Source organism: Lissotriton vulgaris, chromosome 11 (assembly GCF_964263255.1).
Source record: "Lissotriton vulgaris chromosome 11, aLisVul1.2, whole genome shotgun sequence".
Classification (NCBI taxonomy): domain Eukaryota; kingdom Metazoa; phylum Chordata; class Amphibia; order Caudata; family Salamandridae; genus Lissotriton; species Lissotriton vulgaris.
In genome coordinates, this window is record NC_141699.1 from 324,066,610 (window position 1) to 324,083,962 (window position 17,353).

Sequence of the window (17,353 nt, forward strand, 5' to 3'; positions counted from 1 at the left end):
GAAGATATACAAGGCTATTGGTCAAATAACCACGTCTTTAGCTGTTTGCGGAATGTGAACAGGGAGGGACTTGCTCGGATATGTGCAGGAAGGGTGTTCCAGAGTCTAGGGGCGGCAACCAGGAAACGCCTGTCGCCCCAGGTGACTGTTCTAGTGCGAGGCACAGCCAAGAGGTTCTGAATAGAGGAACGAAGAGATCGGGTTGGGACATGATGGAGAAGATTCTGTTTGAGAAAGTGGGGACCTTGATTATTGAGTGACTTGTAAACAATACACAGCGATTTGAATTTGATACAGCTGCGTATCGGGAGCCAATGGAGATCCCTAATGATGTTTGTAACTGGTGCGAACTTGGGGATCCCAGCAAGCATTCGTGCGGCTGCATTTTGGATTGACTGCATCTTATTTGTCACTCGGACTTGGGCATTTAAGAATAGAGCGTTACAATAGTCCAAGAAGGACAGGACTAGTGAGCTGACCAGTCTTTTCCCAGCCGTGTTCGGTAGGAAAGGTAGTATTTTCCTAATCATTCTCAATTTCATATGAGCTGAAGCCGCAGTTTTATTCGCATGTGCCATAAAATTGAGGCCAGCATCGAAGATGACGCCTAGATTTCTCACTTTGCTAGCTGGACTCGGCGGGGGACCGAAAGATGGTGGCCACCAGACAGGTGACCAGCCCGGGGAGAGGTGACCGAAGATGACCACTTCAGTTTTTTCTGAATTGAGTTTCAGACAATTCGTGGCCATCCAGTCACCTATTGCCCTCATTGCTCTCGTGAATCGATTGGCCACTTCCTCCCCGTCCCCTTTGATAGCCAGTACCAATTGGGTGTCATCGGCGTAGGAGGTCAGGCTCATCCCAAATGCTTTGATGACATTTGCAAGGTCCGACACGTAGATATTAAATAGTGTCGGACTCAGGGATGAGCCTTGAGGGACCCCACACGGCAGAGACACCTTCGATGATTGGTAGGGTCCTAGAGATACTGCTTGTGATCTATTGGCCAGAAACGATACAAGCAGGTCCAGAGCAAATTTCTGGACCCCCAGTCGTTCGACACGGTCGACTAAGATCTTGTGGTCGACCGTGTCGAAGGCCGCCGAAAGATCCAGCAGTACCAGGAGTGCTGTCCCCCCCTGGTCTCGTATGGCTCTGATGTCATCCGCAGCCTTTAGAAGGGCAGTTTCCGTGCCATGACATTTGCGGAATCCGAACTGGGTGTTGTCGAGCAACTGGTGCTGCTTCACAAATTTAGGTGGGGGGCTACCGTTGGAGGGACTGACCATCTAGCATCCTCTTCTAGTGAACAGCCATCCAGGAGGCCAGCCAAGGGCTCGAAATGTGAACTAAAATCCCCTCCCACCACGATTGGGATCCCCGTGGGTAGTTCATTGAGGAAAACTGATAGTTCCTCAATGGTGGCAGATTCTCGTGCTATGTTTACTGGTCTAGAGTAAACGTTTATCAGGATAAGTCTACGGGAATCCGTCCAATCGAGCTGCACAGCTAAAATATCTTCTGTGGTGAGTGAAAGTCGGGAGGCCTGACATCCCAAATGGGTTGCCACCCATATTGCAAGGCCACCAGAAGGGCGTCCCTTACCCCCCATTTAGCCAAGGTGTAAAATGCAGCAAAGCCCAGGGGAGAGTACTCTTCCCTCGCCCAGGTTTCTTGGAAAAGACAAATGTCTTTGGAATCAATAAATGAAATCCAATCCAGTTGATCCCACTTGTTTCCCAGGCCTGCCACATTCCATGAAAGAATTTTCAGGAAGGGCGGCCTGTGGTTTACAGATGGTACATTTAAATTTGGTTTGGGCAGTGTTGGTGTGCTCCTAACTCCCCGTATTACTCCTACTGCCCTATGACTATTAGGGTGGTTAGTGGGGGTCTTAGTTAGTTCATTTATACGGTTCATTTCTCCATTCTGGCTGGTCTCTATCATTACTTTTTTTTCGGGGCTGCAGGGTGTGATGGTTCCAGTAATACTCTCTCTATGGCACTTATGGTACTCATTGTCATGAGACCTCACCTGTCAATCCACCATTTCTAGTTCGCTATATCTATTAAAAGTGGGGAAGTAGATTGGATGGTGGACTCTAGGGCGATATTCTGTTAAAATCACTTTTATTTAAGTATTAATTATTTAAAAAAATTAAAAGCTATTGTAATTTGTAATATCAATACATCTAAGTCACGTAAATACAAAACATGTTGCATTACAAATGCTATAGGTGTATAACTGTTGGCATTGTAAATGACAAAGCTATTAATTTAGCTATTTTCAAAACCAACACATAAATAAAAAAAATAGTCATTTACAAGACCAATAGCTCAAACGTTACTAATGCGAGACCTGTTGCATTGCAAATGCTTGTTTTTATATCTGGCAGTGCTTCCTGTTGAGGTTTAATTTTCGTGACAAGCGCCTCATTGCCTACTTGTAACTATTCTCTGACTATGTTTCAAGGGTCAGAGCAGGGTCAGAGAATAGTTGCAAGTAGGCAACGAGGCGCCAGGAAGCACTTACAGCAGTAGGTGCCCAAGTTGAAGTTAATTTCTTTGTAACCCTTTTGTAAAAGGTTACAAAAAATTAGCTTTAACTTTTGCACCTGCTGCTGTAACCCTGTAAGTGCTTGGCTGAAAATTCGTCCCCGCTGATTAACGGATTTTACCGCAATTTTGCGAGATTCGCGGATCGCAAAATCGCGGAAAATCCGCAAATTCCACGAGCGGAACGAATTTTCAGCCCATGCCTAATAAAATTGAGCATTCTTGGTGTAATGTCTTGTTTAAGTGGGCACTCTCGAAGACGTTCTGCATGGTTAATATGCACGTTGACATGTTTCTCTGGACGGATTATTTTGAACATCTCGATTTCCAGCTCGTCATAGATAAGGGGTCTAATGGAATCGCAATAGTGATGTTTAGAAACTGCCTCCATCTGGACCGTGCTAGATCATATTAGATTACCTAACAATGCTTATGGGCGGTCCTTTTAAAAGATTAGCAATCCGCATTTAAGACTGTATGAATGCAGGTCTTGTGGCTCAGCAAACTATTGGATTGTGTGGAGAAACCCGTGTCTGACCCCATAGCCACGGGCTCCAATGCTGGCAGGCCGCTGACCTGTTACTTGCAGGGCAGAGGGTGCTTGGCCAGCAGCAGAGGAGCGTTGTCATGTTTCTCTGTGTGGGTTATTGGGAAGCAGCGTCAGTCACATTAATTTACTTTGGAAAATCACGCTTTTTTTTAAACATGAGCGCTGCTTTGTTATTCCCTATTTTAAGTATTTTAACAATGGAATCCGAACACGGGCCAGAATACGGAAGCGCCCATGAGGCACTTCCATATAGAAGAGGGGGCCAAATATCCTTGTGCAACTCCATCTGCAGTACACCATGTGTAGACGCACACTTAGCAGTAATGCGTTTCAGAAGAGGCCTCCTTCTCTAATTTGTATGAGGGTGTAATATATGCAAACGAAGTAAAGTGTTAGGCCCTCCTGTCGTCAGGAATTCTGAGGCAGGCTCTGGGACTAACAAACAATCAAGAGGCATACTGACTGCACAACATTTAGTAGTGAGGCACAGTCACTGCACTGTCTGAGGTCTGGAGGGACCGCCTAGGAAACCACTCAAAGCTGGTAAAATCAGACACTGCACACCCCACTACAAAATCTGGCCACCCTCTTTGCGTCTGTGCTCTCGTTCGCATGAAAAAGGGACTCGTGGTCTGACGGACTGATGGTGGTGTTCTTTTTCAGTAAAGCAGTATGGCGATCCCTTGGATCAGTGCAGCAACAGAGGTAATTTGTTTGGCATGACAAATAGTGATTTTACTCTAAAACAGCAGTGGGTGTGTGCGGTAAGAACTACCATTAAGGTGTGGAGGGCTTCTAAACGATCAAGCGGACAAACTTGATGTGATGCGATGTTTGAGCAGCTGCTCACAATGGTTTGTGGACGCGTAGCATATTAATCAGTGACTGTTTGCCTGGCTTTGTGCTTTGGGCATGCAGTTCATGCGTACCGAGCTGTGTGGTGCCGGTGAGAATTGCTAGGTTGATGATAGATGCAGCTTCCTCCATGACTTTACAGTTCACTGGAAAAGGGCAGTTCGCTGAAAACACCATGGTTCAATAAAATAGCTAGCCCAGTGTTGGGCGGATGCTGGCATGAGCCAATTTTGTCTCCAATGCGAGGATTTTGCACCGCCATTACATTTTCAAAACTGCTGCCACTTTTTGGTTTTGGCACCTGGCATACGCGCATCTGACCGGTCTGGCTGTTGCGGAAGTACTGAGGGCACTGAAGGACTTCGTGGTCTCTATGATTCCCTGATAAACTGCTTCTAGAAGTTTTGTTTGGCTACGGCTGGGTTTCCATACATTCACCTGCTTCATGGGGCGGTACAGGATGTCCGTGGATTAGTGATGTGATGTTGCTTAGTGGTAATGGTCTCATTTGTGGTTCAACTTGCTTTTGAGTGAATTGAGACATCTTATTCAATGGTCAACATGAGATAGTGTAAATTCACACCATGTCTATGTGTTTATTGGCTGGCGCAGCACTTAGTCATCAGTCTGTACCCTCGTACTGGGGATCATCCAGGTAAAGGGACACATTAGGGCTTTGTCACCCCTGATTGATATGCACAAAGAGGAGCTGAGAAAGGCTGAGACTGCATTGGGCAATTGGCTACGGGGGGCTTTATGAGGAATATCTGCTGGCACTGACAAATGTTTTTAGGGCAAATGCACTGCTGTATTTCGCGTATGTTATTGAAGTATTTGATTGTTTTGTTGGTGCTCCAAAGGTGGCGTCGAGAGTCCCACGACGTCAAGAATACAGTAACTAAATGTGATGCTAGTGGGTCACTAGCTTCATCCCTCTAGGCACGCACTCATGTCTTTTTACTAGAAAGAGACTTCCACATTGGTTTTGTGAATTAGTTCATTCTCATGTTTTTAATTCATTCGTATGTTCATTCCTAATATTTTTCATTTGTTAATAGTTGTTTTTTATATACATGTTTCACCTCAGGCAATGTCTTATAAACACATCCAATGCATTTCGGGCATTATTGGATGCCCTTCGTCAGGGTACAGACACTACAAAAATATACATAAACAAAACATTAGGAAACCTGTTGCGTTTTTTCATGTAAACAAAGTTCATGAACGAGTTGTGAGATGAAACGCTGGGGTGTGTCAACGTTAATGTGGCACCTTATGTAACCCATAAACCTGTGAGATTCGAAGAAAAACGTAAATAAATTAGGAAAACCATGTCACTTACAAGCCTGTCATCACTAGTAGCCTGGTGTTGCTATGGGCTGAGTGAAATCTGAAAACGAACGGAAAGAGCCATTGTATCAATATCGGTAGTTTGTTCCTCCTGGTTTTTAGCACTAGGGGGTTAAGTGGCTGGTTTGGGTTGACTAACCTTAACGTTGAGAAGTTGAGGATCGTAGCGTTTTCGGATCAGCTGGCTCCCTTACGACCGCCAGCATAGAGGGAGTCTAGCCGCGTTTTAGAAATTTGAATGAGGTTGCGATCACGTGACCGTAAAACTAGAGGACAGACTATATCAGGTGGAATTGAAGTGGTGATCAAAAACCTTAAACGTGTAAATATATCAATGACGTGTGCGGTCGCTTGATAGTACTGATATTGTTGTGAGTGCAAAATCAACATACTGCCATAAAATTAAAAGTAAAGAACAAGTTGTGGGTAGCATGCATTATAAGGCTACGAACTCGTGCATTGAGTATGACGGTAACCGGCACGTTCCGTCTGAGCTAAAGGGCTGCTTGATGTTTGTTGGTATATTAATGTTTGTGGTCAAATGGTGTAGAGTAGGTCGGCTTAGATGCATGTCAACATACAAAAAACGTAAACAATGTGTATCATATTGAAGTGGGTCTGTGTGAACAGTCACAGTTACTACATTATAGTCCATTGAGCATTCCTATAGATAACATGACATTTCAATTCTATCATTTAAGCCAGAAGGCCTCAGGGTAGAGAGTCTTCGTATCTAAAAGTTTTCTCTTCTAAGTAAATGTTTCGTATTGTCCCTTCCTTCTGTTTTATTCACAGTTTCCAGGATGGTGAATTTGAGTTGGGAAATATTATGTTGTTCTTCCACGAAGTGGGCAGATAGGGATGATTTCATATTCTTTAGGCGAATGTTTGATTTATGTTCAGTTAGTCTCACCTTCATGCGTCGTTCCGTTTTACCCACGTATAATTTCCCACATGGGCATTTTATTGCGAATATCAGGTTGCTTGAGTCACATGTGGCGTTTACTTTAAGTTTGATTTCCTGTCCCTTCATGGGGTGGTTGATCTTGTTCCCCTTGATTACACTGTTGCAGTTGCCACAATTTAGACATGGTCTGGTTCCTGAATAGTTAATTTTTGGCATAGGTTTATTTTGTAGGATTTCCCCCACGTTACGCTCTCTTGTGAATGCAAATATGGGTGGGAGGTTGAAGATCTGTTTGAGGTCTGGTTCTATGTTCGAAAGTGCCCAATGTTTCAGGATTGTTTTTTTGAATTTCCCACTAGATGTTGAAAATTTTTAGACTACCACAGCACGGGTCTGTTCTGTCTTGACTCTTGGTGATAGAAGTTTTGTCCTCATTATGTTTCCAATCCTTTCTTTGGATTCTTCAATTATGGATTGAGGGTACCCTCTGTTGAGGAATTTTTTTGCTGTTTCATTGATCCTTTGGTCCACTAAATTTGGCTCTGAGATAATTCTTTTCACACGTGCCATTTGTGAAAACGGTAAGTTCCTTTTGAGGTTAGGTTCATGAAAGCTCGTAAAGTGTAACATATTGTTTCTGTCTGGGGTTTTTACAAAGAAGTCTGTGGTAAATCCTTCTGGGGTTAAGGAGACTTTGACGTCAAGAAAGTTAAAGGAAGTTTCAGATATCTCCCAGGTTAATTGTATCCGTTCATCTACTTGGTTGAATTTTGTGAGAGCCTTTTGTAACTCCTCTTTAGAGTTTGTCCAGGTGATGAATATGTCATCAATGTATCTGATGATCAGTTTCAGGTTGTCTGTCCATTCTCTCTTAGCAAAGATGTGCTTATTCTCATACCATTGCATAAAGATATTGGCATATACCGGCACCGCCGAGTTGCCCATGGCCATTCCAGTTAGTTGTTGATACCATTTGTCGTGGTATTTGAAGTAGCTTTGGTATAACATGAAAAACATGAGTTCCATCACGAATGTCTGAAAACAGGGATCCAGTTCTGTGTTGAGTAGTGCCTCCTCAATGGCTTCTATACCCAGCACATGGGGTATGCTGGTGTATAGTGAGCGGGCATCCGCTGTACATAGTGTAAGTTGTTCTTGTGGTTCAAAGGCTACCTCCTGTAGTTTGAGCAGAAATTGTGTGGTATCCTTAATGTATGTTTTCATTGTTTGCACTGTAGGTTGGAGGTACTTGTCCAGGAGTTGTCCAATCGGCTCGTGGAGGCTACCACAAGTCGAGACAATTGGTCTCATCGGGGGGTCCATGATGTTTTTGTGTATTTTAGGTACCATTCGCAAAGTGGGGCTCCTCGGATTGGATTTGATTAAAAAGCTCTTTGTTCTGTCTGTGATGATGCCCTGTTGGTGGGCCCTTTCAACAATGTTGAGTAGGTTTTTGGTGAATTCTGCTGTCGGATTATTGTCCAACTTCATATATGTATTGGTGTCTGCGATGTGTTCCGTCACCTTCATTTCATACATGCAATTATTCATAATTACTAGCGCTCCGCCTTTGTCAGCCTTTGTGCAGGTAATGTTTTCGTTGGCTGCTAGTTTGCGTAAAGTATCTAAATCCTTTTGGGTTAAATTTTTCTTCTTGGCCTTTGTATGTTTGATCTTTATTAGGTCCTGCTTAACCAAATTTTCGAATATGTCGAGTGTTTTGTGGCTAACAGGTGCTTGGAAACTGCTCTGTGCACGTAGACCTAGTAGTTGATCTTTCTCTTCGTTTCGTTTGGCTACGGATGGGTTTTACATACATTTACCTGCTTCATGGGGCGGTACAGGATGTCAGTGGATTAGTGATGTGATGTTGCTTAGTGGTAATGGTCTCATTTGCGGTTCAACTTGCTTTTGAGTGAATTGAGACATCTTATTCAATGGTCAGCATGAGATAGTGTAAATTCACACAATGTCTATGTGTTTATTGGCTGGCGCAGCACTTAGTCATCAGTCTGTACCCTCGTACTGGGGATCATCCAGTTAAAGGGACACATTAGGGCTTAGTCACCCCAGAACGATATGCACAAAGAGGAGCTGAGAAAGGCTGAGACTGCATTGGGCAATTGGCTACGGGGGGATTTATGAGGAATATCTGCTGGCACCATATAGAAACAGATACCATGTACACTGGGTGGGCATTCTTCTGCAACCAATGGCAGGTTTCAGGTCGCTTCAGTTAAGACATATTCAATTGCGCTTTAGCCAGGGCAGCAGGCGGGTGGTGGTAGTTGTCATCTAACAAGTGTGCCACAGTGAAAAACAGTTTGGTAAACACTGCGTTGGCGTCGAATGGCGACTGGGTATTATAGACCATTTGGCATTCCCAATATTCAGGGAAGGGCAGGTACTTGCACGGTGTTCCCCTCTGGTTCCCACAGACTTGCCTGCCCTCTGGGTTATCCTTATATGTGCCGGAACCTAAGATTGGTAGGGGCGTCTTCTGCTAACGGTGCCAAATACGTTGATAGTCAATGCTGGGGTAGATGTACCATGAAGGGCATGATTACTCCTTGGGTTGTCCCAAAATTTTGGGGTTTAAACTGGGTGGAGTATTAAGTTCACAGTCCTTAGGAATCATCCAGCATTCCTTCAACCTGAACAAGGGCAATTAGCGTTGCACAGTATCAGGGAGTGGGTAACATACACTATTTTGCTGACCACAAAGGCTGAAAGGGTTGATAGGTCGCCAATGTCATTGTATTGAGGACATCTGCGTAGCAACAGGCGGATGGCACATTGGGTGCTTGTGGCACATTTGAGAATGGTGCAGGATAATTGTCTTACATTAGGAAACAGGGACTGCCGTATGCCCGGGTTTGTCTTGGTTTGCCATCAGTTACTAGCCGTACAGCGGGAAAGTGCAAGTTTACACTTACGCCGGGCAATTACATGGCAAAGAGAGGTGCTGCGAAGGCAATGCCTCGGCCCCTGATGGACTATGTTTAATTTTGATTGTGTGGGAGTGGGGCTTGCAAACTCGTCTCGTCTTACTATGTCTGGTCGATGCAGCTAAAATGTGCCCTCGGCAAATGAGGGCAGGTTTCAGGCCACTTCAGTTAAGACCTATTCACCCACGCTTTAGCCACTCCCAATATTCAGGAAAGGACAGGTATTTGCACATATGTTACCCTCTGGTTCCCACAGACTTGTCTGCCCCCTAGGTTATCCTGGTATGGGCTAGAACCAGAGACTGGAAGGGGCATCTTCTGCGACCTGTGTCCCAAATACATTGATAGTCAGTGCTGGGGTAGATGTACCTTAAAGCGCATGACTACTTCTTGATTTGTCCCCGAATTTTGGGGCCAAACTGGGGGGAGTATTAAGTCTACAGTCCTTAGGAATCATCCAGCATTCCTTCGATACAAGAATGGCCTGGGGCAATACATAAGTATCACTGAGTGAGTTACATACTCCGTTTATTCAGTGACATCAGGCCTCGGGGGTACGCTAGCTTCACAAAAACACAAAGGGGTCTGTGCAATTGTCTGGTCAACAGGGGGAAGTAAGCTAAGGCATGCAGGGTAAGTGCTGGAGGGCAGCCTTGCTCATTGTCACATACTTCTAGTTATGAACATTCCTGTGCGTCATAATTTCGAAAGCTAAGGGACTGTTCAAATGTTAAGGACAACCCTTCTCGCCCTAATTGCCAATGTAGGCAGGCAGGTTATGAGAGTGGTCACCCAACAAGTGGGCTGCAGTCCCATAGATGCTGACTCAAATAAGAAATTGGTACCTTGGTTATACGGTATATGTTCTGAATTGCAATAATAAGGAATAAAGAGAAAGTATTCCCTATTTAGTATTTATATCACTATGACCACACTTGGTCTATTTTTACCTTTTACAGTCTCTTGTCTCGTCATGACCCACAAACACGTCTAAGGTTATTACTGAATGATTTTTTATTTTATCAAATAAGGAAATTTTCAATATTTCTCGTTTCCAATTTCAAACACGTTTGTATATACAGTTAGTTTTTACATATATACAATAGAAGCCCTTCGTTTCCAAGTTAGGATGTCTCACTGAAAAAATAAACAAGACATTCCTATCGAGATCAAGCAGACTAATGTGAGGAAAACAAATAGGTGAAAATAATTTAGACCCAATGTCTTTAAAGTCCCTCAACAAATTATTTAAATTAATCCAAAATGTTTATATATATCTGCTGTCTCTTTATAGTCGACGCGTTTCAGCCAATCAATTCTGGCCTCTTCAGGACTAGGGCTATTCACAATCCATCGGGTTCTAGAGTCATCTGGGGTTGGAGGTGCTTCTCAAATTGTCTCAGGAGCTCTATTTTACGCTGAGCTCGCTGTATATCCAGTTAATGGAACAAATAAATGCGCTGCCGGTGATTGGGTGATATGTATCTCCCGTCTACAGCATTTTGCTAGCGCGTAAAGCGCTTCTTTGTTTTTTCGTTTTGTCCGATCGCGTGTGCTGACAAACGTCGGCCCAGCTCGTTGATCTCTACCCGGGGTGTTTTGAAATGTAACTCTTCCTTTCCAAAGTGGTCGTCGCTCTGCTATGTTTGAAACATAGCAGAGCGACGACCACTTTGCGAGCTCAGCGTAAAATAGAGCTCCTGAGACAATTTGAGAAGCACCTCCAACCCCAGATGACTCTAGAACCCGATGGATTGTGAATAGCCCTAGTCCTGAAGAGGCCAGAATTGATTGACTGAAACGCGTCGACTATAAAGAGACAGCAGATATATATAAACATTTTGGATTAATTTAAATAATTTGTTGAGGGACTTTAAAGACATTGGGTCTAAATTATTTTCACCTATTTGTTTTCCTCACATTAGTCTGCTTGATCTCGATAGGAATGTCTTGTTTATTTTTTCAGTGAGACATCCTAACTTGGAAACGAAGGGCTTCTATTGTATATATGTAAAAACTAACTGTATATACAAACGTGTTTGAAATTGGAAACGAGAAATATTGAAAATTTCCTTATTTGATAAAATAAAAAATCATTCAGTAATAACCTTAGACGTGTTTGTGGGTCATGACGAGACAAGAGACTGTAAAAGGTAAAAATAGACCAAGTGTGGTCATAGTGATATAAATACTAAATAGGGAATACTTTCTCTTTATTCCTTATTATTGCAATTCAGAACATATACCGTATAACCAAGGTACCAATTTCTTATTTGAGTCTTTATTACCCAGGTACCGTTTGGTCTAATGGGTTTCCCCTGTTATTTATAGAGTCCCATAGATGCTGGACACCGTGCTAGAAGAACGGCAGCTAGGTAAGAGCAGCAAATAGATGGGGCATTGTGAGCCAGGGTGTCAGAAACAGTCCTGCCCTGAGTTGGCGCGGGCTGAGTCATGTGACACAGTGGAAGTTTCCCGAATGAGGGTGAATAGTTCTTGGCACAACTTCACAGGCCAAAAGGACCCTTTGTTTCATCAGACACTAGCTGACCCAGGCTAACGTCAAGGGCTATTGGGATTTAGATGGGGTCATCTATAACAAGTAGGGATGGTTCTTTGTCATCGAGATTTTCAGGACGCTCTAGACAGGAGAGGTTGCGGGTAAGATTATAGCTGTTTTGGTTGGTGGCTCTGGCGGTGACTGTGGATGCCTCCAGAGCTGTGGCAGAGTTACAGGGCTATCTGGAAGCAAAGGGGTACTGTAGGGTACCTCTGCGCGGCACCATGGTGGGTGCCAGAGCCAAATCCTAGGAGCCTCATGGGAGGTTCCTGGAAAACCATGTTGGCACCCTGCTAGTCCTTCAGGCGGTTGTAGGCCTGAACAATTGGGGGGTTTGCTATGCTACGCTCCATCTTGAAAGGAGCGGGAGTAAGAAGGTATCAACAGTCACGTGATCTGGGAAGAGGATCACTAGTAAATACAGCACAGGCGGGGCTCGTCCCAGTGCTGCCTGGCTCATCAGATGGGCAGGCAGCCCAGTTGGTTGCCTGCCCTTGGATCGCCCGTAAGATAACCCACCTACTACATAACGCTGTATGTAATACACCTGTGGCAACTTTACTCAAACAAAACATTGTGTTGTGCATTTATTTTTTGAAAATGTATATTATGTTGGCGGTGAAAAGGATGCCAATGACGATACTATGCTGCTGGCTGAGGCAGCCACAGGGGGCCACTAGAGAGGTCAGCATGCTAGTGTCACCTGGGCACCCCACAGCCCACACCACACTCCCTTCAGGTGCAGGGACTCTGGTTGGAGTCCCCCTCCTCTCCAGCCTGGTTGTGGCGCACAAGGGGCGTCACTTCCTGGGCGCCCAGAACTTGGAGGAGGGTATATATCCCTCCCCCAACATTTTGGTGACCTCTTTTGATCGCCGCACACGCCGTCTCCCTCCCTACCGCTTACCTGGCGTGGTGGTGGCAGGAGGAGGGTAGAGAATATTGTAATGTTTTCCTTTTTTTGTTGCAGGTGGAGTTACAGGGTGATCTGGACGCAAAAGGGTACAGAAGGGTACCTGTGCGCGGCACCATCCTTCAGGCGGTTGTGGGCCTGAACAACTAGGGGGTTTGCTATTCTGCGCTCCGCCCTGAAAGGGGTGTGAGTAAGAAGGTACCAATGGTCACGTGATCCGGGAAGAGGATCACTAGTAAGGGCAGCATAGGCAGGGTTCGCTCCAGTGCTGTCTGTCTCCTCAGGCGGGGAGGAGGCCCAGTTGGTTGTCTGACCTTGGATCGGCCGTAAGATAACCCACCTATCATAACGGTGTACGTAATAAACCTGCAGCAACTTTACCCAAACAAAAAAGTGTGTTGATGTTTATTTATGGGAAATGTATAATATGTTGGAGGGTGGAAAAGGAGGCCAATGACGATACTAAGCACAGGTGCCATCATGGCTTAAATACAACCCTGTAGCCTGAATAGTAGTATTTAAACTATTATGCCATTCGTAAATGTTTATTACATATCATTGATAGATTGCTTTTTAACTCGTCTTGATTTGAAATAGTCAAATTTACATTAAGTAAAACTTTCGTTAATGCCTCATAGGACAGACAAAAAGCTAGATTTTACTTTCACATAAAGGATGCACACCTTTTCAAGCAGAACAACGTTTACTCCACAAGTGTTTCATATTTTTGACTAAAGTGACGCCTTTTATCTAAAAAAATCATGCATAGAAGAGAAAAGATAAATAATACTCTTGAGGTAACCAGGTTCATTGAACGACGTGCATAACGTGTCAGCTTAGTGGGGTGAAGATAGGTTCTATATTATACAAGTGACACTATATAATGTATTCCTTTGTGCACCAAAACAAGACTTTTCAAAATGGAGCATCACGCACGCATTATAGGAATCAATACGTGAGATTTCATTGGAAGCACGCTATTTCAGGTAATATTCAGGGACACATAATGTGGGGAAACAAACATGCAGTACAAGCTTTCAAAATTCATAGTACTACAGAGATAAGCTCGATTTGACTCGATCCTGATTATTTTTGTAGAGGAGAGAATAATGCTCTGGAGCAGTCCACTTTCATCCTCTGGTCACCGTACAATGCCTCCCACACATGCAGCGTTGGAGGGTAAAAGGGCTAGTCTGCACCGACAAGTAAAAGAATATGAAAATAGATTCAAGTAAAGGCTTACAACATTTGAAAGCACAGTTCATCAGAAAAAATAACTGCTAGAGGATGTGGAAGCAATGTCCCAAAATAAACATGAAACACTATACGACAGCAGCATACGCAGACACGGACGTAAGAGAATTTGACTTACAATAGATCCTCTCAGAAAAGCAAGTCTTTCCGTAAAAAAAACTGTTCGGTAGGAGAGCTATTACAGTAGAAGTTCATAGTGCCGAATTGACCCAAGTTTAATAAATAAGAACAGTGATTTTAAAAGAGTTTGGCGATTCAGAGGTTCATCCACTGCTACACCTCAACATTCTTTATGTCACGATATGGAATGCACCCACATTGAATTGCGACTACACAGAATGCCCTGCATCGAAATTATAACTACTGAGAATGTCACTGCATTTAATTTTTACAGTTACAAGAGTAAAAGTATTAAAGGAAATCATAAACCTAAACTAAAACTAACCTAAACTTTTTAATCGAAATTTAAGTCTAACCCTGAGCTTCAAGTTTTCCCTTACCCTAGCTCAGCATCTCAAGTGCCAACCCGATGCGGATTAACTGCCACATTTTTAGTCCTGTGCTGTGTTGTCGGAGACTTTTTGACAAAAGTTCTGCCACCAACATGATTGATGTTCTTTCAGCAAAATTGCATGCCAAGCAGACCAAACTATGAGGGTAGACCACTCAGCTTATTTTTTGTATTTAAGGAACCAAACCCCGAAGCAGGGCTTTTTTTCTCAACTATACAAAAATGAAAGGCGCTGATGCTCTGGTGCCTAGGGCTGTATAACATAAAGCAAAGACATGAATTACTAAGCCAAAACACAGTTTCTACCACAGTTGTGTTCTGACTGGTGCCTTAATTTTTGAGGAGCTAGAACTTTTTTACCACCTTAGACAGTGGCAAATGGTTGCTTCTCACAGTTTTAGGGCACTTGCTTCTTTTGACTGAAAATATATAAGAAAGTATTCACATATCTAAAGTAAACAACTGAATATAATACAGCAATATATAGAAAGCAACATAAAACATCACAAAAAAATCAAAACAGAATGCAGCAAAACTTCTGTGCAACACAGCAAATTGCTGGAAGTGACACTTTATGCAGGGTTGCCCCCAAACCTTTGTATTCCTCATCCTACATTTGCTGCATTTGTTTTTGTTGGCCTTAGGACTCTTAGCACTTTACCACTGCTAACTAGTTTAAAGTGCATGTGCTCTTTCCTCTAAACATGGTAATATTGTGTCATGTCCATTGATTAGCCTATTTAATTTACTTATATGGATCACTGACATAATATCGATTACACTAATATCGAATTACAAAAATATCGAGGATAAAATATCGACTACAAAAATATCGAACTCCTATCTACAAACAGGTAAGTACTAAAATATCGAATCAAAAATATTGTTTAAAAAAATATAGTTAGTCAAAATATTGATTTTTTGAATGTCTTAAAAATAATTTAAAATTAATGAAATAATAAAAATAATTTACTAAAATATACTTAAAAATAGTTAAATAACCTTGCAATTAATAAATAACTAAATTAAGTTATAAAAAAACATTCAATTTTATTTTTCAAAACATATATATATATATATATTAACATAATATTAATAAAAAATATACAATATTCTTACCGTAGGATAGCGGGAGGGTAAAATTTACTATTACCACTCCAGTGAGTGCAACAGTAGGGAAAGCGTTGGATAGCGTAGGGGTAAAAATTACTATTCCCACTCCAGACAGTGCAACAGTAGGGAAAGCGTTGGATAGCGTAGGGATTAAAATTACTATTCCCGCTCCAGAGAGTGCAACAGCAGGGAAAATGTTGGATAGCGTTGGGGTTACAATTACTATTCCCACTCCAGAGAGTGCAACAGTAGGGAAGCGTTGGATAGCATAGGGGTTAAAATTACTATTCCCACTCGAGTAAGTGCAACAGTAGGGAAAACGTTGGATAGCATAGGGGTTAAAATTACTATTCACACTCCAGAGATTGCAACAGTAGGGAAAGCGTTGGATAGCGTAGGGGTTAAAATTACGAATCTGACTCCAGAGAGTGCAACAGTAGGGAAGCGTTGGATAGCGTAGGGGTTAAAATTACTATTCCCACTCCAGAGAGTGCAACAGTAGGGAAAGCGTTGGATAGCGTAGGGGTAAAAATTACTATTCCCACTCCAGAGAGTGCAACAGTAGGGAAAGCGTTGGATAGAGGGAGGTAACAGTTACTATTCCCATTCCAGTGAGTGCAACAGTAGGGAAAGCGTTGGATAGCGTAGGGGTAAAAATTACTATTGACACTCCAGTGAGTGCAACAGTAGGGAAAGCGTTTGATAGCGTAAGGTTAAAAATTATAATTCCCACTCCAGAGAGTGCAACAGTAGGGAAAACGTAGGATAGTGTAGGGGTTAAAATTACTATTCCCACTCCAGAGAGTGCAACAGTAGGGAAAGCGTTGGATAGCGTAGGGGTTAAAATTACTATTCCCACTCCAGAGAGTGCAACAGTAGGGAAGCGTTGGATAGCGTAGGGGTTAAAATTACAATTCCCAATCCAGTGAGTGCAGCAGTAGGGAAAGCGTTGGATAGCGTAGGGGTTACAATTACTATACCCACTCCAGAGAGTGCAACAGTAGGAAAAAACGTTGGATAGCGTAGGGGTTAAAATTACTATTCCCACTCCAGAGAGTGCAACAGTAGGGAAAGTGTTGGATAGCGTAGGGGTTAAAATTACTATTCCCACTCCAGAGAGTGCAACAGTAGGGAAGTGTTGGATAGCGTAGGGGTTAAAATTACTATTCCCACTCCAGAGAGTGCAACAGTAGGGAAAGCATTGGATAGCAAGGGTGAAAATTACTATTCCCACTCCAGAGAGTGCAACAGTAGGGAAAGCGTTGGATAGAGGGAGGGTAACAGTTACTATTCCCATTCCAGTGAGTGCAACAGTAGGGAAAGCGTTGGATAGCGTAGGGGTAAAAATTACTATTGACACTCCAGTGAGTGCAACAGTAGGGAAAGCGTTGGATAGCGTAGGGGTAAAAATTACTATTCCCACTCCAGTGAGTGCAACAGTAGGGAAAGCGTTGGATAGCGTAGGAGTTAAAATTACTATTCCCACTCCAGAGAGTGCAACAGTAGAGAAAGTAAATATTTAATATATTAATAAAAAATAAATAAAATATCAATACAAATAAAAAATTAATTAAAAGTAATAGGCAATTTAATTTAATATAATAATTAATCAATTACAAAATCAAATACTTATTAAATATTAAAATTCATTACCTAGTAATACAATTTAATTACCAAATAAAAATTAATTAATTACAAATTAAAAACTAATTAACAATTAATTCAAAATAAATATCAATAAATAAATTAAAATATTTAAATAATTACTATTAAATTACTTCCCACCCTAATCCCCTATGAACCCACAACCCGCTACAGAATTAAATTACTCAAAAAT